This window comes from Manacus candei, unplaced genomic scaffold, assembly GCF_025592945.1.
Source record: "Manacus candei isolate 608988 ecotype Guabito, Panama unplaced genomic scaffold, ASM2559294v1 h1tg000037l, whole genome shotgun sequence".
NCBI lineage: Eukaryota > Metazoa > Chordata > Aves > Passeriformes > Pipridae > Manacus > Manacus candei.
This window is the reverse complement of record NW_026138085.1, coordinates 14,128,060-14,149,294: the sequence shown is the minus strand read 5'-3', so window position 1 is coordinate 14,149,294 and position 21,235 is coordinate 14,128,060. Positions and strand designations below refer to the sequence as shown.

Genomic DNA, 21,235 nt, shown 5'->3' with positions numbered 1-21,235 from the left:
ACTAAACTTGTTACTCAACACAGTAATTAGCAGAAATAAGAAGATACGTATAAATAAAATTCAGCTATTGACTCTAATTAACTCTTCTTAATAGCTGTTTTACTAATTGGGGTGGAGCAATTTTGTCATGATTTTAGCTGCTGACGAACAATTAAGTAGAATGCAGCTCTAATTCCTTCTTGATCTCCTGACAAAAGCCAACACACGTTCAAACTCATGTGAGAGAAAGCAAAACTAAATCAGAGCAATGTGACATTGGCACATGTTGTCTCGGCAGGTGAAAAGCAAAGCTGGGACGGTACCGAAACCTCCAAGTCTTTGCACTTGAGCTTTCCTTGCTGACAGCAGTAACACCCTGGTGCAGGAACAGTGCCAGATTTGTGCAGCATTTCTTTGCCCTCCCCAGGAAGGGAAAGGCACAGAACAGCCCAAAGGAGGTGCAATGCATGACTCAGGAGACCAATGTGGCTTTTAGGGTGCTAGCACTTAACCCCTGTGCTCTGATACATCTCACAGCAGCCTCTAGACAAGGCCCATAATCTCACTGTCCCTGTTTCCGTCCATCAGAAGTGGATACCAGCCTGTCTCCAACATGGAAGGACGCCTTGATAAATGCAGTAATTATCACCAGACACCCCCACCCAGCAAGCAAGAAAATAAAGGCCATTTATTTGCCCGTCTAGTTACAAAACCCCTACCAGAAAACTCTGCAAATCAAGGCCCTGGAATCTAATTTAATTAAATCAATGAGAATTATATCATTAATTTATCAGCAAGCTCAAACCTAACAGGAAATTGTTTATATTGACCACAAACTCCTTCCACGGAGCCGCTTGTCGGTACCTCTGCTATCGAACAGCCCTGGCAGCCCAGCTGCACCTCTGCTGCTCCATTTGTCATCTCAGTGCACCATTTGTTCCTCCCAACACAGATCATCTTGCACAAAGCAGTTGTCATGCCTTTTCCTAGTCCCCACCATCTCAAGCACTTTACACATTCCCCTCCACACGTGCTCAGAAAAATCACTTGCCATAAGAGTTTTTAAATGGGGCTTGTCAAAGCATCAAGATAGAAGGTGTGCAGGCAGAACCTCCTGTTTCTTGTGCTTCTTGCTCAAACACTCAAACCCACAGCCTCGTACACAAACTTTTCTTTCCACAGCATACCACTGAGATATTTACACGGGGCTTGTAAAGAAGAATCCCGACAGAAGGGAAGGTGGGAGAGACACAACAATCTTAAAAGGAAACTTCATGCATGTAAAAGCCTACCAAAAGTAAAACCTGGATACCTGCAATGTAAACGATCAGGAAGTGATTTAAGGCAATTTGGAAACACGTCAGTGGCTGGTTGAACACCTCCTTTGGAACACAAACATTTGTCAGGCTATTTATAGTCCAAGGGGAAAAGCTTCTGGTTTCCCCCATCCAGGCACAGCAGAGCACAGTCTGTTCTCAGTGAAGAACATAAATTTTGAGCAACTCCAACAAACATGAACAAGTCACTGGTTTCATCTCAATTTAACTGATTTCAGAAAACTTAAAGAAGTGATACTCAAGATGAGGGCTCTCAATCTGAAAGACACTCAAACCCCTACTAGACCTTCTATTGTGTAGACAGCAACTGCTGATTTATTGACTGCCAAATGCTGTGGATCAAGCCTTAGTATTTGCTAATATCTCTCCTGAAATTGGCCTTTAATGGCCTAATTCAACTCCCATTAGTAAGAAAGGAACAGCACCTATTCTCTTCAATGGAATTGAATAAGTTGTATCAGTCAGCAGCTGACCAGGAAAAATAAAACATTCAGACCAATTAGTCTTTCTGGCTACATTTTGTCTGATATGAAAACTTCAAAAAGGCTAAAAGGAAGAAATTATAGTGCCATTTCCAGATTAAAAAGAAAGGTGCCAAGAAGAGGAAATCCACCTCTCATTCACTTGGGTGTAATTCAGAAGTAACCCTGGCGAAACCAGGGCAGCTCCAGGAACACAAATACGAAGTGACAGGGAAATCCAGACTACTATTCACATCACATATTCCATGGTTCTTTCTATTTCACAGTAATACACCAAGTTAAGCTGCTTATTAGACGGGCACATTCTCCTAACAGCAGCCAGACTTGTGTGTTATGTTGGGCTCGCCATCAGCACTGACCGCCCCGTAATCATAATTCTGCTGTCATTTGTGGTTCCACTTCAGAAGATCCTTGCTTTAACACACAAATTAGATCACTGTTAGCACCATTACAGCCCAGAACAGAGGCATGTGAGTAATGCCACGAGAGGGACTCCTTGTAACCATCTCTGTTTATACAAATCTCTTGCACGTTTTCCTAACAATCTGTTCCTTCAAATACTTCTGTTGGATGCTGTGGCACATGCTTCCAAGCCCTACAACACACCCATTAGCAAATAATGGCCTTCCTGAAATTACCTAATAACAGCCACAAAGAATAAAAAGGCTGTTGGATAGAAAATCTTCTATAGAATAAAAAAAAACTACTAAATTTTTATTAGCAGAATCACTAACAGACACATGGTTCTCACGTGATCGATTTACTTTTAGGAAACGCCTGGTATCAGATAACGAAATTATCCCACAAAACAAAAACAACCCCCGAACCAGCCATTTCAAAAAGCACGCTGCAGTCTGGCAGCTCATGAATGAAACACTCCGTAGGTGTTTGTGTACATTTATAATTTACTACACCACATTAAGAAATAAGACAACTGCGAACGACGAGCTGATGCTCTCCCAGCTGTGTACACTATGTAATGATACCTTCTACCAGGGCTCAGCCAGCCTCACTACCAGCCTCTCAGTTGGGAGACAGAAGGATCCAAATCAGTTCCAGCAACTGAGTAATGAATGGCAGCCACTCTGCTTTTATAAAGTTCTAAAGCAATACACACTGAGCATCTGAAATGCTGCTTAGCATATGCACATGCCAGGAACAGAAGCACAAATCCCATCCCCGATGCAACAGAAGAGCACACAATACTGGCAGTCTCCATGGAGGCCAGGAGGAACAGGAATCTCTCCTCCAGGTCTTGGCACAGCAGCAGCCACGAGGGACACTGCTAACCTTGTCCTCCAGCAGTGCTTGGAGATGGGGAGCACTAATTGCACCTCTCCCTCCATCCCCTCTCCTTGGAGCAGGGCAGAAAGTGCCAAGACACACTGCTCCTCAGCAGGGACAAGCTCCACAGCCTAGTGCCCGGTTCTCACCTCTCTCATGTTGTGTGCACAAGGCACAACTGGTTCAAAGTTCTCCCCCAGGTCCCATCTCACCTGCTCCAGACCTTGCTTTCATCCTGCATCCCAAACTTGCATAAAATCACTGCTAATCTCATACAGAGGCAGACATCTATACCTGGCAGTTCATGCAGGACCAGGTTCAGCCCCTCTGGAACAAGGCACCAAACACAGCCAGCCACACACTCAGCTTTACACATGCTCCCAGCTCAAGGAGATCTCCAGGTGCAGTTTTCAGCACATAAGTAATCCTATGAAACATCAATGTAAGTGCACAATGCTCAGAAGTGCCTCATAGCATCACAGGATAATTTCTACAATACTTTCACCTGCTCTTTATCTTTCAACCTGAATTTCTCCACTGGACCTGCTGTTCGCAGTTGCATCTGTAACCCTAGTGAATTATTTCATGCTGGGCCATCCTAAAGGTTGAATCATAAGTGACCCACATAACCATAACCCCAAACTCCTTTCTGTGCACATGGGTAAAGGAGGCTCTGGAGAGTTTCAGTTCCATGAACAATGTGACAGATTTGAATGAAGCGATGGAACAGATTGAAGATCCTGACAGTCATCTTTGCTCTCTGCAGATCCTCTGACTACACGCAGCATCTTGCCTGTGTTCCAGTTTCAGTACAGCTGAAGTCTCCTGGCAGCAATCCAGGGACAGCCATCCAGACCTTATGCTTTCAGAGGGCACCTCCAGTCCACAGGGCAGAGCAAGGGACTGTCTGAAGATGTTCCTGAAGCCTGTTCTCTTGCCTGACTTCCATACCCCAGCATGACCCTCATTCCCGTACCCTATCCTGAGCTCCAGCCCTACAAAAAGCATGAAGCCTTTTGCCCGTACCAGTGTGGTTTGTCACAACTTCCTGCACTTGTGGCTTTCTCTTCCACTTGTTTTAAGTTGTGGAAGGTATGTGGAACATGAGCCCCAAGCCAGGTGACCAGGCTGTACACGGGATAGGATGTTTATCCACACGCATTGGAACAGCCAACACGTACACGTTCAGAACTGCTGTAATCAGGAAATGAGCCATGAAATGTGTAAGCGGCGGCACATTAATAATCTGTTTTATAGCTTAAATTAGAATCTTTGGAATTTCACAGCCAGACACTTTTAAATAGGTCAAAAATGTGGTAATCACACTTAATGATCGCACTGCGATGTGCACCGCATCAGAGCTGGGAGCGAGGAAACCTGAGCAGCATGGATATGAACTACTGGCACACTTAGAGAAGCATTGAATGAACCTCAAGAGCAAACCAGATAGCCCAGGTCAGAAGTTTGGTTTTTTTTTTTTTCTTTTGGTCCTGCTCTTCAGAAATAAGGTCTGAGATCTCATAGATCACAAACAACAAATGTTGTGCCTCTGTATTTTCCTTTTAGTTAACACTGCAGATTAGCAAAGGATTTGACCACTTATAGGTAGAGAGAATTTAATGATGGAAACAAAGCCTTTCCCAGCTGAGGACATGGGTTTGGCACACGTCACCCCCAGTACACAGAGTTAAAATACATTCCTGGGTATCAGCATTTTGATTTCTTTTAAAGAAGAGAACAAGAATTGACAGATTGATCACAGTCTCCAAACAGTCTCCAAACCAGGGAAACCCTTCACAATTTTTCTAAGTTTAGACACATGACTGTGGTCTCTTTACAACAACTTGACTTTAGGTACAATAAACCTGATGGGAAAATTGAGTAAAGAATTGAGAATTTCAGCAAAAGAGGCAGTTGTTGCTAATTAATCCTGTCCTGTCAAGCTGCTGAGGCATAACCAAAAAGGTAAACCAAGGAAAAAAAAAACAGCTATATTCCATGAAAACAAAGTCAATGTTTGTCTACTGTGAAAGTACAAAGTCAGCAGGGGAGACTGCTTGGAAGCTTATAAGAAAGCAGGAGAGAAATGTTTTTTTGGTTTCTTTTTTCCTCCAGTCAAACTTGGTTTCTTCTAAAAAAACAAAGCAAGGCAAAAGATGAAAGGCCTTCTCTTCTGAAGCCAAAGATGAAGAATACAAAGAATATTAATGACTAACAAGTCTGTCTGTAAATGCCATGAGCTTAGCTGTAGTAGGGACTAAAAGGAAGAACAGTACTGCTATTAACTAATAAGTTTCTGATCTAACAAGCAATGATGAAGGCTGATTGGGTCATCTATGGAAGGGAACATGAGTTCTGAAGAACACAGGTTCCCTACAGAGGATAAAAGGAAAGAGGGAAAGATGCCATTATGTACGTGTAAAAGCTCAGGAAGGTTGTGGTTCATTCACAAAGCATGCAAAGGCAGTAAATTCCCAATTAGGGCTTGTCTGTCCCTCACACATGTTTGTATGCACAGGTACTGCTGTCCTGTGGGAAACTCCAGAATTGCTGCAAATTTGTCACTTGCCTTGTACTACAAAACACTGGATTTTGATAAATTGAATTTTATAAAGGGAAAACTCAAAACACACAGAAACTTGCCTTTGTCACAGTTTATTGAACCCAGCACGAGCCTGCCTGGGCCCCAACAGCTTCCCAGCACACTGGCATCCCACTGTGGGTCTGGGAAGCTCTTATGGTCCAGGGGCAGAGCAGCAAGGGAGGGAGGCAGGCACTGGCCTCTCCCCCCTGCACTGTCCTGCATGAGCACAGCCCTGCAGGATCAGTGCAAAGCACGTTCCTCTAGGTTTGAAGTTAACCCATTCTCTCTTGAGAAATTCTTCTAATTTAAGAAATGAAGCACAATAAAACCAGGAAGAAGAAGAAGAAGAAAAAACAAAACACCTCGGAGCTCAAAATGACAGGATGCCAACTTCAGATTTGGGAACTGATTCATTTGCCAGCTCACAGGCACGCACACCTAGTGTGTCTATATTTATATGCATGGACTTGGGCTCCCTGCTCTGTAGAGGCACTGAGTATTTTTAAATCAGTGAGAAATCAAGAATCACTGCACTTCGAGAAGATGGAAAAAATCCCCTTTTTCTAAGCTCAGATAAGAGGAATCTTGACGCAGCAGCTCTGCCTGCAACATCCAGCAAGGCTGAGAGCCAGCACGGACACACAATTTTCTCTGAGATTCCTTCCCTTAACAGGCCACTGCTCACTCCTGTAGACAGACTATTTTGCATTGGAGTCTGACCCAGCAGATAATACGAGAAGCCTCTGTGTCAGGATGCAAATCTGGGGAGCATTCTGACCGTGTGAAAGATGGCAGAAAGAACCCAGTACTGCCAGAGAGCTGTGCTGCTGCCCCTTCCTGCTGCCTTACTGGGCTGGGAATTCAAAGCTCCAGGTTCAATGCCCAGCTTTATCCATAACCCACAGTGGTCTCACCAAAGATCACCAAACTCTCTCAGCATCCCCTTCTGGAAAAAGGGGATAACAACACGTCTCAGCAGCATCACAAAGGTTTGTTAATGCTTGCAAGCACTTCGTAGATAAGGAACATCAAGACGGCAGTTAGCAGAGGGATTTGGGGCACAGACAGACATAAATCCAAAGCACTCATATCATACACTTTTTAGACAAGCATAGCAGTAGATCTGCTCCCTGCATTTAGTGGTTGTGGGTTCCATCCTCTCAACAGACTGAGCGCTCTTGTCTTTGATCCAAAAAATGAGTCTGTGGAGAATATTCACATGTTTAATGTTAATCATATGCTTAAATCCTCTGAATCTATAAAGAGGGTAAAGGAGAAAAGTGTTCCCCGGCTCCAAAACAAACACACATTCCCAGAAGTTATATTTAGGACATGAGTAAACATTTGACCAGCAAAGGCCTTCACTATACACCTGCTAAGCTTCTGCATCCCTGAGGAAACCTGCAGGTAGGGAAAATGTCCAGAGGGAGTTTGCTTAGACAAAATCTCTCAAACACAACCAGCATGGTGCTATGTGATAGAAGTATCCCAGAGCATATGAACTACTATTCCACAGGCAGAGCAGCTCTTGAGAAAGGAAATCAGAATCCAGAATAAATGAACTAAGGAACTCAGCCCACGGATTTGAACTTGTGATTCTGGATTCATTTGCAACTATTAATTCCCTCATTTATTAACTGTCTATTGTGAGGGAAGAGGCCTTCTTCTGAGGACACTATCTGAAACATCTAACTCAATTTATATCGGGGTAAACTCCTGGCCAAGCTAATGGCTTGGGGCTACCAGTCTCCTAAGCCAGCTGGCCAGGGTGTCCATAAGGCTCTGCTCTTGCATCGACCCCCCTTTTACTCAGATCCTTTCCTGCAGATGGATCAAGTCAGTGGAGTGAGGGTACAACTCCTTTTGGACAGGTTTGCTCAGCAGAGCAAGAGCAGGTACCTGCAGCACTAGGATGCACTGAGCTCCAGACACTCCTGCAGAGCAAAGCACTCCCAGCCACATCCACTGCTGCAGAGTGGACACAGCCCCGGCCAGATGAGCATCTGCAGCATAAACATACAACTGGCATCCAGAGATCATTTTCAAAGCCCTGTCAAACAAGAAAAGCCTCAGGCAACCAAAGGACCACTATCCAGAGCTTTGCTGCTATAGCAGATCTGTAAACATTATCCAGCTTACTCACAGCAACATCACATTTTGCCAGCAATGTGAAAAGGACAAATCACTCTCACCAGAGTAAATTGTCCAAGATGCTAAATAAGGCTGCTAATTACTTCTGAGGATTTTTAAAGAATCCTTTAAGATTACTGTCCTCAAATTTGATTAAATAATGCTATAAATCTTTTCAACTGAACATCATCAGATGAAGTTGACTTGATGGTATAAAAGAAATGTTTTCTCCTCAAGCAATGGCCTTCTGAGAAGTGCACTGTATTTTTACAGTACACAGCACTAGACCAGAGGGAGCTGTTCCATTTGCACCTTGCAAAGGGTTAACAAGGTGTTTATCTTCCTTGTTTGGCTCAATTAGAACTATACAAAATGCCAATGTATTTCTAACTTCACCTCCCTGAACCAAGAACCACAAGGGATGGAATCACATTGCTGGGTGAGGCTGTAAGAAGTCCAAGGGAAGTTAACACAGCACTAGAAATGCTGGTTATGCTTCTCCACATCCTTTGCAAAACGCTTTGCTGCTCCAAGGTTTGCAGCTACTAAAGAACAACATGAAGTTAATTGCTGTTGCAGCTCATCAGCACGACCTGGCAAAGCCCACCACTGGGGAAGCCCTCTGGAGAGGACTGAAAGCCCCAGGTGACACCACCATGACTTTATCAACAATTCCACGGAGGAAGAAGCACTATCTCTTATGATAGGGTAAGGTACAAGGCATAACTTCTCAGAGAATCTCTCACAATAAGCTAAGACTTCTCAGACATCTCTGGTGCCTTTGTGTTGTTTGGTGCCTCCATTAATATCACCCAGCAGGTCAAACTTCATTACCAGGCACTCTTCCCTGGCTAGACCCTTGACTCTCCCTTTGCTCTACCAGTTCTTTGTTGGAATATGTGAAGTGCCAGAGGGTAACAAAGGAATGCTCTCCCCATCCTCACCCCTTAACCCAGTTGTCCTTCCCCATTCCACACAGGCAGCCCACTCCTTCTCCCATCCCTGACAAAACAGATGAGATTAAAAGAGTCCTGGAAAGCAGAGCACCAGCATGATGCATCTTTCAGTGCTGAAGAGGGCAGACACACCTTCAGGCACAAGGTGCTCCTGGCTGCACCACAGAGCACAGGTATCCCACATCCAGGACTGCTGGAATACACCTTTTACGCTACATTGGCTTGGGAACGATAATTAAGTCCCAGACTAATTTCTTTCTGATCAACACCTCTAATTCCTGAGTGATTCCCATTAAGTCAATTCCCAATGCCTTAAATAAGGAGCCCACGAAGCTACTAAAACAATGACAGTCTTTTTATCTGGGAAATAGCTGTCTAGGAAATTTCTCCTGTGCAATATAAGTGTCAGTATTTTAGGTTTCAGTAACATGATAAGATGTGCCATCCCCAGCCTACTCAATACAGGCAGAGACCATCAGGTCTAGAGAATACAATTCAAGCACAAGTGGTCCCTTCACTTCTCTTTTTCCCCTCATCTCCCAGTGTTTCATCCTGTGCCAGAGGGATCAGTGCCCAGTGCGGGTTCTCACAAAAGCCACCGAAACGCCCCAGGCTATACGATGTCACCCAGGAACACCGTGGGTATTAAAGCCACCACTGCGGGATGAGGTCTGTGCAGCTGCTCCCCTGTCCTATTAATTGGGTACTATGGACACGCTCCCGCCGTAAGCACATCTTTGACATAACATAGCATGACAATTTCTTCAGAGTCACAGAAATGCAGAGCATACAAATAAACCTGAATGCTGAAACCATTTCATTGTTCATAAGAACATGCACGTTGCACCTGTTAACGACCAAGGGCTGTGTCTGTGCCTTGGAGCTGATTATTTCAGCCTCTAACAAGCCTGTCTTGGACGACTGTTAAATTCCAGGAGTAAATAGAGCAACAGCAAAATTATTTTACAACAAGAAATCATTACCGAATATACACAGAGAGAGGTCTTTAAATCCCAGGCAAAGAAAACAACCCTCATACTGACATTTTACCCCGGAGCTTCTCACAACCGCTGAGTCAGTTTAAATTAAATTTGGCTGAAACAAAATAACTCCGAGACTGATACTGGTAAAGTCCTACCCTGAAACAAATGTTCGGGAGCCCAACTGCACGGGGACTCCGGATAGACAGGGAGGCAGGACGCTGGCGCGGCAGAACCGGGGAGCGCTCCCCAAAAAACCCCGTCCCGGCGGGAGGGACCGGGCGGCAGCGCCGGGGGAGCCGCGGCCGCCGCCGGGAGCAGGTGGCAGGGCCGGTCCCCGCAGCCCATCCCATCCCATCCCATCCCGGCCCGGCCCCAACACGGGGCGAGGTGGGGGGGCGATGTTTTCCGCGGAGAGAGGGACGCGGAGGAGCGCGGGAGCGGCGGCTGCGGCAGCGCGGAGCGGGCAGGGCAGGGCAGGGCGCGGCGGAGGGGACGGGGATGGGACTCACCGAGCTACGCGCGGCTGCTGCCCCCGCTGCCGTCCATGGGGGCGGCGGGGGGACGGGAGCCCGCTGCGGGCCAGAGCCGCCCCGCGATCCGCCGCATCTGCCCGCCGCCGCGGAGAAGGAGGAGGAGGAGAAGGAGGAGGAGGAGGAGGAAGAAGAGCAGCCCGCCCGCCCCGGCCCCCGCACAGCCCGGCCGCAGAGCGCCGCCTGCCCGCCGCGCTGGGAGGGTCCGCGGCGGCGGGGGGGGCCCGGCCGGGGGCAGGTGCGGCCGCCCGGGGCGGGGGGCGGCGCGGGGATGGGGCGGGGGGCGGCCCCGGGGCGGTGCAGCTGCCGGAGCGCGGAAAAGGGCGGAGGGGGAGAGGAGGGGGTGGAAGCGCCTGTGCGTAACGTGGCCCGGCGCGAATCCGCCCCGCGAGGGCTTTTAATGAAGTACAGATGTTCCCTAATATAATTATGTCGTCCTCGCCCCGATAATTGGCTTTGGCAGCCGCGCCGATCGAATCCCCCCTGCGCGGATGCTGTGTCCCCCTCGCCCGCCGGCATCTCCCCCGACACCGCGGCCGGGCACTGCCCCGGGGACCCCTCTCCAGGTGTACCCCGCACGTCCAGCACCCTTCTCCTGAGAACCCCGTGCTTAGGGACCTGACATTGCAGTGGATGCTTTTGGCTCGGGGCAGGTGAAAACTGAGGGGCAACGTTTGTTTGCTTATTTCTTGAAGTGCGTGTCCTTAGAAAGCACGGGCTGGCTTTCTAACTGGGCTGCTCGCAGGCATGGAGGACAAAACGCCCCGGTTACATAAATGAAAGTTTATCGCACACGTTGGGAAAGGGCCGTGTGATTGAACAGGAGCACGGCACTGCTTTAGGGTGGCAGCAGAGGGTGTCCTGGCTGGCTGAGCAGGACCAGCACACCCTGTGCAGCTCCCTCGCTATACCTGTGCTCTCAACGGGCCAGGTGAGTTGCAGCTGGTTAAAACACCCCAGTTCTCCCCAGCTTGGTTTGTCTTTAGGGAATTTGCCAGTGAGGACACGCTAATACAAGCCAGATGTGTGGGTGTTTTATGCATCTATGTGGGGAAAATGGATCAAGCCCACAAATTCATCTTGCAGAGGACAAGCAGCCAACACAAGGTAATGATTTCTAGTCACTACAGGCCCCAGACCACACTGCTTTCACCCGATGACTCAAAGCCGAAACCCAGCCATGCCATTCCTGCTGACACTTGGACACTGTGAGGAGTGTAAATACTTCAGATAAGCAGGATTAGGGAATTCTCCTAGCCCAGGGCTGCAAAGGGGAGCCACAGAGAGCCTGCACATCTGAACCTCTCTCATGTCAGCTCGGGCAATGTCTAAAGGGTTGGGCATTTCTGTGTGTTAACACAAAATGCAGGTTGGAAGTCAGCTCCCCCCACCCCCAAAAAAGAGCACATCCTGCCCACTCCTTTTCCACAGTCCAGGTTTTAACCACCAGATTTATCAGCTTTTTTTTTGTGTTTGTTTTTTTTTTTAAGTGAAGGCAAAAATTACAGTCCTTTCAAGCAATTACCAACTTCTCAGCACAAGCCCACAAGCATAGTCACGCTCCCATTTTATATTTACCAGTGGCACCAAGGTGACACCTGTGGACTGAGAATCATTTTGTACCTATATGAAGGGTAAAGGGGTGGCTCTACCCGAAGACTGGGGCTACATCAGTGTTAACTTTGGCCTCAGCACGAGGAGCTCTGCCTTTTCCTCAGCAGGAACACTAAAATGCTCCTTGTTTTTACACCTGTGCTCTACAGATTTCTAAGGGACCCAAGCAAACAGGGCTTCACAAGCTGTGCAGGACAGGTAGTATCCTTGGTTTGCCTTAGACTGGGCCCCTTTGGGGTTTTGCTCACCCCCCAATACCCCCATGGCTGCTCAGATGACACAATCACAGAGATAGAAGTGATGCCATGTTTCCAGCCACTATTTTTCATATTGTTCTTGATTCAGTTGTGATCCCCAGAGAGCAAAGGCATGGGGAAGGTGTAATGTCAGAGGCAGCCGTGTGTATTCCCTGAGCACAGTTGCCTCTAGAGCTGATGGCTTAGGAGGCAGGATGGGGATGAAGAAACTAAGATTATCCTTTCCTCTAGTTTAACTTTAGCCACAGTAGAATCTTTTCTTAGGAGGATATAAATACAAAAGAGGTGAGGGAGGCACAAAATCAATACAGTCTGGAACAATGTGACTTGAACCAGAGGACAAGCAGCCTGACAGACTGACTGCAGTTTCTCTCTTAAGGTCTTTTTCCGAAATGTTAATTTTTTTATTTTAAAAACCAGCCCAGCATAATTACAGGCTCTCACTTAGACTTCCCAATCTTCCTCTAAAACCTACATAGAAATAACTTCAGAGAACTACCTAGTTTAGTTTTCCCTCAAGGGCAGATGTAGGAGAACATTCACCCTTAATGGGGGAGTCCTCCAACCTGAGAGCTCTTGAGTGAAGATACAAGTAAAACTCACACACTTACCTTATTGGCAACATCCTTGGGTTTTTTATGCTTCATGGACCTTTCAGCAGGAGTCTTCTTCTCCCTTCAGGTCTACAGATCAGTACTTTTCAGCTGCCCCTCATTGACTCAGTTTTTCCACCATCTTCCCAGGTGTTAAGCTGATAAGTGTGTGATTTCCAAGGACCAGCTTTGTCAAAGAGAGGAGGAACAGTGTACTCACTCCTCTCCGACCTCTGTTATAGTTCTCCACACGTTATTAAAGGTTCAGAGCTGGCTTCAACTTGTTCCTTAGATATTCCAGGGTAATATTCCTCAGGCTTTGCCTTTTTGAGTGTACCTTTTGTTTCTGTGCCCCTCTGCAAGCAGGTACTTGCTGTTTCCTGAAGTTATTCTCCTAGAAGCAGAAAACAGGGAAGCTTAACGTAAAATTCAACCACTAACAGGTCAATCACTGATTTTGTTCTTTATTTCGTCCCACTTTAAGAATAAACAGTTTCTTAAAAGAAACAAGGTAACATAACTGTTTGATCCCGAGCAAATAAGAACAACGCCTTTCTCCCCCTGGGATAAGGCACCTGTCCAACATTTTATTAACTTTGCTAATTGCATTAAGCATCCTGCAGTGCTGAACAGTCATCAGCTGCTAATTCCCAGATCTCTATAGTGGAGTTGACTGTTAAATGAGAAAAAATTCATAGCAGGAAAAGAAAAAAAAGGGCATTTTAGACCCACAGTAGTAACCAAATTATCATACAGTTCTGAATTCTGATCAGGTCCCAAGTAGTGATCATATTTTATGAACTACTGGAAGATGATGTTAGGACTCACACAATAAATATGAGCTATGTGGGCACAAGTGAGATTGATAAATAGATCTTACATGTTGAGACATTTCTACAAACAAGAAAAATTAGGTTTCCATATGTGAATATTTTATGCAGATTTTTATGCAGATAATTTGTACCTGCTCTTTCATTTTGTTACCTGTAGTACTACATGTTAATGTAATAATAATCTAAATTTACATACACAAATTACTGGAAGGTCTGGATCTGGCACACTGGGGAGTAATTTCTGGCTGGAAACATTAGCAGTGTGATAACTATTTAGACAACTATATGAAATTAAATAAGCACTTGTCAAAGGAAAAGTGCATTGTTATGAAAACTGGAATTGGTATAGTCTCAACTAAAAATGTAACCTGTGAAAAAGAGTTAATTAGAAATTCTCTCCTGCCACTCTCCTGCCTTACTGCTTTTCCTGTTTCTTTCCTGCCTTTCCTGGGATGAAGTCCTGCCCCCCAGGAGCAGAGAGCTGGGGAGGCAGAAGCAGCTGTACCTTGCTGCAGACGTGGAAAAGCAGTAAATCACAGCTCAAAGTGGAGGGCTGGCAGGGACCAAACATGCCTGTGCCAGAGGGGGACCCTGTCCAGGCTGTGTGTGACCCACACACAAGGACTGGTGGTACCTGCACAGTAGGTTTGGCATGGGAAATGTTGGCCTTTAATTTTGGTCCTGACAGTATTGAAGACCTGAATTCTGCTCTGCACTAAGGAGAAGCAGCAAGGTTAGAGGGGACACATGGAAGAAGCTGCAGCTGTCCTGCAGTCACTGTCAGACAGTGTTTGCCAGTTGACATGTATCCACATTTTCCATTTTTAAGAAGCACAAGGGTATTTTGACCATAGTTTTGTGAAAGTAATATTATTTCTGTCTTTCATTATTTGTTCACCAGGGAACCCATTCTACAGCCAACCAGAAGAGAACTGTATGGAAGGAAGCAGGAAAAAAAAGAGAAAAGAAAGAAAAAGCCAGTCAAGCTACTGCTAATCATGTTAATTTATATATGTTGTTTATAATTAGCCTGTTTAAACAGGCTTATTTCTTTTTTCAGTAAAGACCACATCTCTCCAGGACTCTTGCCATGTCCATTGTCTTTGTGACAGAGAGTAGTGATAGGTACCAATTACTTGGCTGTTATTTAGTGAGTACTCCAAAGTACTTTGATGCAGCAGCATTGTAAATTCTCAGTAGCAGCTAATTGTCTCATTTTAATTCATTTTTAATGAGACACCTGGGAGAACGAAGAAACATCACAAACCCACAAAAAACCCAGAATATTCTTGAGTCAGTCTCCCAGTCTCTCCTCATTTCTGCCTTCCTACAAAAGGATATTTTGGTACTAGCACACAAAGGTGCAGCCCCTTGGCTTCACCCAGCTGGGTGACAGCATCATTCCCTGACACATCATAACCTTCTCCCACGGGCAAGGGAGGACAATGGTAGAATCTAGGAAACACCATGGCAGGAATCCAGAAAGAAGAAGCCTCTGGTCCTCAGACATTCCACATCTTCATCACTTCTGTCTCTCTAGACAGCCAAACCACATTTCCACAGTCGCCAGCAGGCTGTAAAAGGAAGGGTTGTCACTCACCATCATTTGACATTTAGATGTTGTTCTCAGATGGAAAGAAGAAAAGGTGGCAAAGGGGTATATTTGCTTCAGCAGCAGCTGACTTGTTCCATACTTTTTTGTGAAAGGGAACGGTGTCCTCTGACAGTCACCAGCTGTCCTTAGTAAAGAAAGACACACACCCTCTTGGTTCTCACTCACAGGGCTTAGTGCTGCACTCTGTGTTAACTTCAGCATCCACATTTTATTGACTCAACAGGGGAATTAATTTCAGTAAGACAGAACTGCCCAAATCTCTATCAGCAGTCTGGCTTCAGGAAGTCACTGGCACAGCATCCCATTGGTCTCTGCTGCTCTGGTGGCTGGAGGACAGAGGAGCACGCTCCAAGGTGGCCACTAACCAAGCCACACAAGGAGCTCACAGATCAAACCCAGCCCTGCCAATTGCACCCAGGAGAAAGAGCACTGGACACTGAGAAATGCATGTGGTATGTTCTCACTTTAATTAGAAAGGTACCTGTGGTGACAGATTGGCCATGTTTTCACGGAGGGATTTATCAGAAATTGAAAGGCACACCCAGTAAACCATGTGGTTTCACTAAGATATTCCCCTCTCAATTTTGGTAAACAGCTGTGCTCTTTCCTTAGGGTTGTGATAATTTTTACCAGGTGAGGCCTGTCAGCAGCCACAGGGTGTGGCTGGTCCACAACCACCACAGGAGTCACCATCCCTGGAGCAGTGTCCCCACTTGCCCCCAGGCTCAGTGTCTGGAGCTCTTTGTTGTGTGGCTAAGCCCCACCCTTGCCCCACATTTTAACTGATATTCCCTGTCTTTAGCTCTGACACCTTAATGAGGGTCTGGCAAAGCTATCGGGGCTATGGGAACATCCACAGGTTTCAGCAGGGGCTGGAAAGGAGCTGTGGATGCTGTTACACAGAGCTGTGTGCACCTCTGGTTAGTGCTGGCCTGCCCAGATGCCATAGCCTGCAGTCACTAACTGCTCTAGCAGGGGAGAACTCCAGTCCAAACTCAGTATCCTTGATGTTTAACAGTATAATGACATTCAATACTATGAGTATGCCAAAAAATTGTTGTTGTTTTGTTTTTTTTTTATTTTTGGCTATAATTTAGTTGCTTAATGCATAAAGGAGCCTTGCACATTTGGAGTACTGAGATAAGGGGCTTGTTGATTCCAGCAGAAGAGCTCTCGAGCCTGTGGTACAGCCATGGTGGAGGGCACAAACACTCGAGTTTTATCCTGCTCAGCTGCAAAACTCCCCTTCAGTTTTGCTGCTTCTGGGAAATGCCTAAGAGTAAGGTGAGCTGGCTCCCTTGCACAGAAGGCTGCCAAGCTGCTGAGTTTGTTTGAAGCAAGGGACTGGGGGTCATGTTGTGACCATACGGTCAGGGAGAGCGTCACTTTTGGGAAATGGGCATTCATGTATTGAATCTACTATTACAGACAAAAAAAGAGCTAAAAATCCCATAGCAGTTAAGAGCCCTTTGTTGATGAAGATTATTTTGACAAGAGCTCCAGGAGACGTACTTTCCCACTGAAAACCCATTTTCAGGCTATTTTTGTCTTTACTGTATTTCATCTCCTTTTCTAAGATGGATTTTCTTCACCACAGATGAGATCCCAATTTCTTTTCAGACTTGGACAATGGTGCAGTTGAAGAGGGTGACAACAACAAGCTGCTTCTCAAAGTACCACACAAAAGACTTCAGTCAGGATATTTACAATAAATACAGGCACCAAGTGTCAGTGCTCCCGTTTCCTGGCAGCGTTGCCTTACGCAGTTTTTTCTCTGGAAGGAATCTATTACATCAGTGGCCTCGGGAATGTATATTGAGATGGTTTAATCAGAGTTGAAAATCGCAGTACAGAAAGGGGCTTCAGTTCTTCTGGCTGGACAGAACATACCCAATTTGGGAGCCACTAAGGAATGTCACTGATATCACACAGTCTGTAGCTCATCCCTGCCCAGCGTTAAAATGGCATTATGGCCCTGATTCAGCAAAGCACTGAAGCACATGTTAAGCTTTAATTTCTTCAATTAGACTTAAATACTTGCTTAGGGATGTGGATAGGCCACAATACCCACAGAGATCACAGCGCTGTTCAACAGATAATTTGTTTCAGCCACTGAAACCCTCTGTAGATAAAAGTTCTGTCAACTTTCCCGTACTCCTGTCTGTTGCTTGGATCTCCCTGTTGACTTTATCCCTACACTGCCAGGCAGTCTTTCAGGACACAACACTTCCTCCTCATTATATATTCCTACAACATCAAGTACAAATAGGGTTGTCGTTTCTATAGCTCTCATAACACCCATAACTACAACAGGAATGGATTTAAACATGGGCTTTATTGTCCTCGCAAATGGAGGCTTATATTTAGATTCTTTATCTTTCTTGTGTTTTCCTCCCTGTGTGAAATGGGTCTTTACTCAACCCAGCTTGCTTTAGATCCCCACGAGGCAAAGTGTCTGTGGGTGGAATGACATCCATTTGAAGGGAACAATATTATGTGAGGAGTAAAGATTAAAAGGTCTGGAAAACTTCTAAGACTTCAGATGACATATTGAGTAATGCCAAGGTTGTGGCCAAGTTCCTATGTGGCTTGGAAGCCATGGAAATGCAGAATGTTTGTGCAGCAGTTAATCTGCTGATAAGAACCTAAAGCAGAGCTAATTACAGAGTAGGTTCAAGGGAGAGCTCGGCTGAGCCCACAAAGTCATTGCACAGAGATACAGCTTGAGGCTGGAAAAGGAACTATGGAAGGCAGGCAGGTCACCTGGGAGAGATGGGCCCAGGCCCACTGTGCTCTGACAGTGTAAAACTGACTGTCAGTAGGAGCAGATCCAGGCTGATGATTGTCAGTGAGTTCCAAGGAGTGCTGGAATCAGCTGCTGAACTGCGTGAGAGCTGTGAGGGAATGACAAAGGTGGATCTAACTCATCATCCAGGGGCAAGTTCTAACACTGCTGGACAAACATTTTGCTGAAGGGTCTTTCTTAGCTATCAGGTTTTTATCTGAATTCTATCGACTGCATTCCTCGGAGGAGGAAAAAAGCTTGCAAGAGCAAACCCTCGCCCAGAGAATAGTGTGTGTTTGACTGACAGTCATGTAGTTTTTGTTTGAAATTAGATTTTTCAAAGGGGCAGGGTCAAGGGCTTTCTCTTGCAGAAGATCAAAGGTTACATCCCTTGCTCATCTAAACCAACTTGGCTTCAGTGACTCCTTTGTTGATTTGTAGAGGCTGAGTGTCTACCAAAAATACAGCCCAGACACAGAATCAGCAGCACACCCATGCCTGCTCTCCAACTGTGAAATAAAACATGATTCATACCCCAAGCACAGAAGTGGAATGCAAAAAGCAAACAGAAGACAAGGTGAAAAGTAATTACATTCCCTTAATTGCAGATTAAAAAAACCCAACAAGTATAACACCAAAAATTGTTCATTAGATTCTTTCTCTTTAAAACCTATAAAACATGAAGGCAGCCTCTTTATTGAATCCCGGGTTTTGGCAGAAAAATAAATGTTGCTGTAGGAATTATTGGAACACATCTAATTAAAATCTTCAAAAAATGCACTGTAAATGTAAAAGCTATTAAGCTGGCCCAAAATATATAGATCATGTTTAAACTGGAAGGAGGTAAATAATCCATTGCTCTTTATGTGATTGTCATTGGCAGAAAAGAAAATAATGTGGAATTATGACAAATGGTGCAGCCAGTAATGGAAGCTGTGGCTAGCATTCCCAAGGGAGACACCACCCACAAGTGGCGAGTAAAGAAAGTAGTAAAGTAAATAAAGTAGTGGCAAGATTGAAATCACAGAATCTATTTAATAAACCACAGGTTTGAATGTGGAGAGAGCTCTGTTCTAATGGCTGGGATCACAGGACAGAGCTGCACTGGGGTAGCAGAGCTTCATCTGAGTCGACCTTACGATCTGCTACCATTTAATCCTGCTACGTGACTCTGCGTGTGTGTTCTGGGGCATGGACTGTTCTCCATTTCAGCCCAACCTGGGAGGTGATGGTTGGCTTTAATTACTTTTAACTGGTTCAAATTATGTAAACATTGATTTCACACTTACAGGTTGAGATAGTAGATACTGTCAAAAGAAAAATTAAGAAAAAAATGTGTGCACAAGAGTAGGAAGGGCTCAGCAGCAGAGAGAAGAGAATTCTGCAGAGTCTGAGAGATGAACACAGCAGCCACCTTCACCAGGTATTGCCCAATATTAGCATTTCCTTAATGAGAACAGAAAGTGATTTTGATTTCTGCCACAGAAGACATTTAGGCTCAATGTCCGTGATGGAGTCTGCGTGATTTGAGAACCAGCAGAATAATACTGTGTGTGTCCAATATCCTAAACCACAATTTATTTGCTTTTTCCATCAAAACACACTCTGTTCCTGTGGGGGCATAATTTTAGAGCTCAACTCTCAAACTGGCTCTGAAACCTTCTATTAAGACAGAAATCTCCCAGATAATAGAAAACTGTCTCAGGCCCATTCTCTTGCACATCAGGCTCTGTCAGTCCATCCAGGAGTTTATAGCAAGCTCATCTTTGCAATAATAGAGACACTCTAAAGGAGGTCTTAAAAGGCCAATGCTTTCCAACAGCATCCCTGTCCCCTTCCTTCACTGTTGTCTCTTTTTCCTCCCTCATCACAACAGGTCAGTACCGGGAAAGAGAGAGCTCTTGCACTGAGTTTGGAGGGTGTCAGGATTGTTCAGACAACAGTGAAAAGACTAAACTAGGAGTCCTGAACCAAACCCACTCTGTTACCAAAGCTGAAATCCCCTGGATTTCAGCAGTAGTTTGTGCCTCCACATCTCCCTGGCTGCAGCCAGGCTTTCCCTAGAGGGGGGGATCACAGACCTTGGGCTCTTTTACAGAAAGATGAATAAATAAAAGAGAAAACAGGAACATGGCAGGCAGCTGCATTTCATTACTTTCTGATTTAGTCATCCAGACTCACAAAGTGATAGTAAACACTGTTATCTCCATGTACTGGGTGGGTGTGAAATATAACTTGAAGGACATGCTCTGTTATTGGCTTCCTTTATGCTGTAGACTTTTCTAATAGATCTGGAATTAAATTCTCGCTGCTGTATCACAGAAGGAGACTGGGCTTATTTAATATCCAAATATATTGACCCAAACAGGTGGCAACACTGCCCTCCATCAGCAGATGGAGAGGAAAAATACAGCCCTGTTCTTTTGTCTATTTGCTTTAGCGTTTTTCATTCCCAGCATTCAATTAGTCAGCAAGGTTAATCTTTAGCTAGAGCTCGTTGCAAGGACTGTGTTTCTTTCCTCTGTTCTGCTGGAGTTCCTTGTGCATGGAGCCTGAAGTTTGTACATCTGCAAAGGTGGGGACTGACCTGGGGAAAATGCAGAGGTGTGTCCTTGTTCCCCAAATTCTCCCCAGCCGAGTAGGCAACACGAGGCTGCGTTAGCACATCCCCTCTGTCACCACGTTTCCCACTGACCCAAACCTAGCCCAAAACAACAGCCCAGCCAAACCACCAATGATGTGATATTTGCTCTCAAATGTCAAGCTGAGGAATTTGCTCCAGTCATGTCGCTTCCTGTGCTGAAATCGAATTTCAGCAGCAGCACTGTCCTCACCAGTCAGAACTGGCTTCAGTGCATTTCTGAGTGGGTTTGTTGCAGCTCAAAGCTGTCGGGAGAGGCAGGGCAGAGACACTTCAGGAAAAAAAATGTAACAAACTGCAGTCATACTTCACATATGAACTAATTTTTCTTTTTTTCTGAAGAAGAAAAAAAAAATCATTAAACCTCAGAAGAAACACTCCAGATTGTGAACTTCAGATCTCTTCCCAGCAGAGTTCCCTTATCTTGCCCCAGACTGAAATGCAGGTGTGAGAGCACAGGACAGCTGAGATGGGATCACTCCTTTTCCTTTTGTTATGCGGAAGTTATGGGAAGACCAAGCCAGGACAGATGATTTGTCTGTGCATTAGTCAGCCAAAGAACTCGTACTCTTGCAAAACAAAACCACTACCAACAATAATTCAGGCTCCCCAAGGAACATGTCAGGGAATGT

At 45.5% G+C, this 21,235-nt stretch overlaps 1 protein-coding gene across 2 annotated transcripts in view; it reads right to left on the bottom strand.

Annotated features, from left to right (window-relative positions):
- RASGEF1C (RasGEF domain family member 1C) overlaps positions 1-10,466 on the bottom strand; it is a 71,644-nt gene extending 61,178 nt beyond the window's left edge. The window contains exon 1 of one of the 2 annotated variants that reach the window (XM_051793510.1): positions 10,245-10,466. The gene's annotated coding sequence lies outside the window, so the exon portion shown is untranslated. The remainder of the gene's footprint in view (positions 1-10,244) is intronic. The other variant, XM_051793509.1, reaches the window with a different exon arrangement.
- Between the last annotated feature and the right edge of the window lie 10,769 nt (positions 10,467-21,235).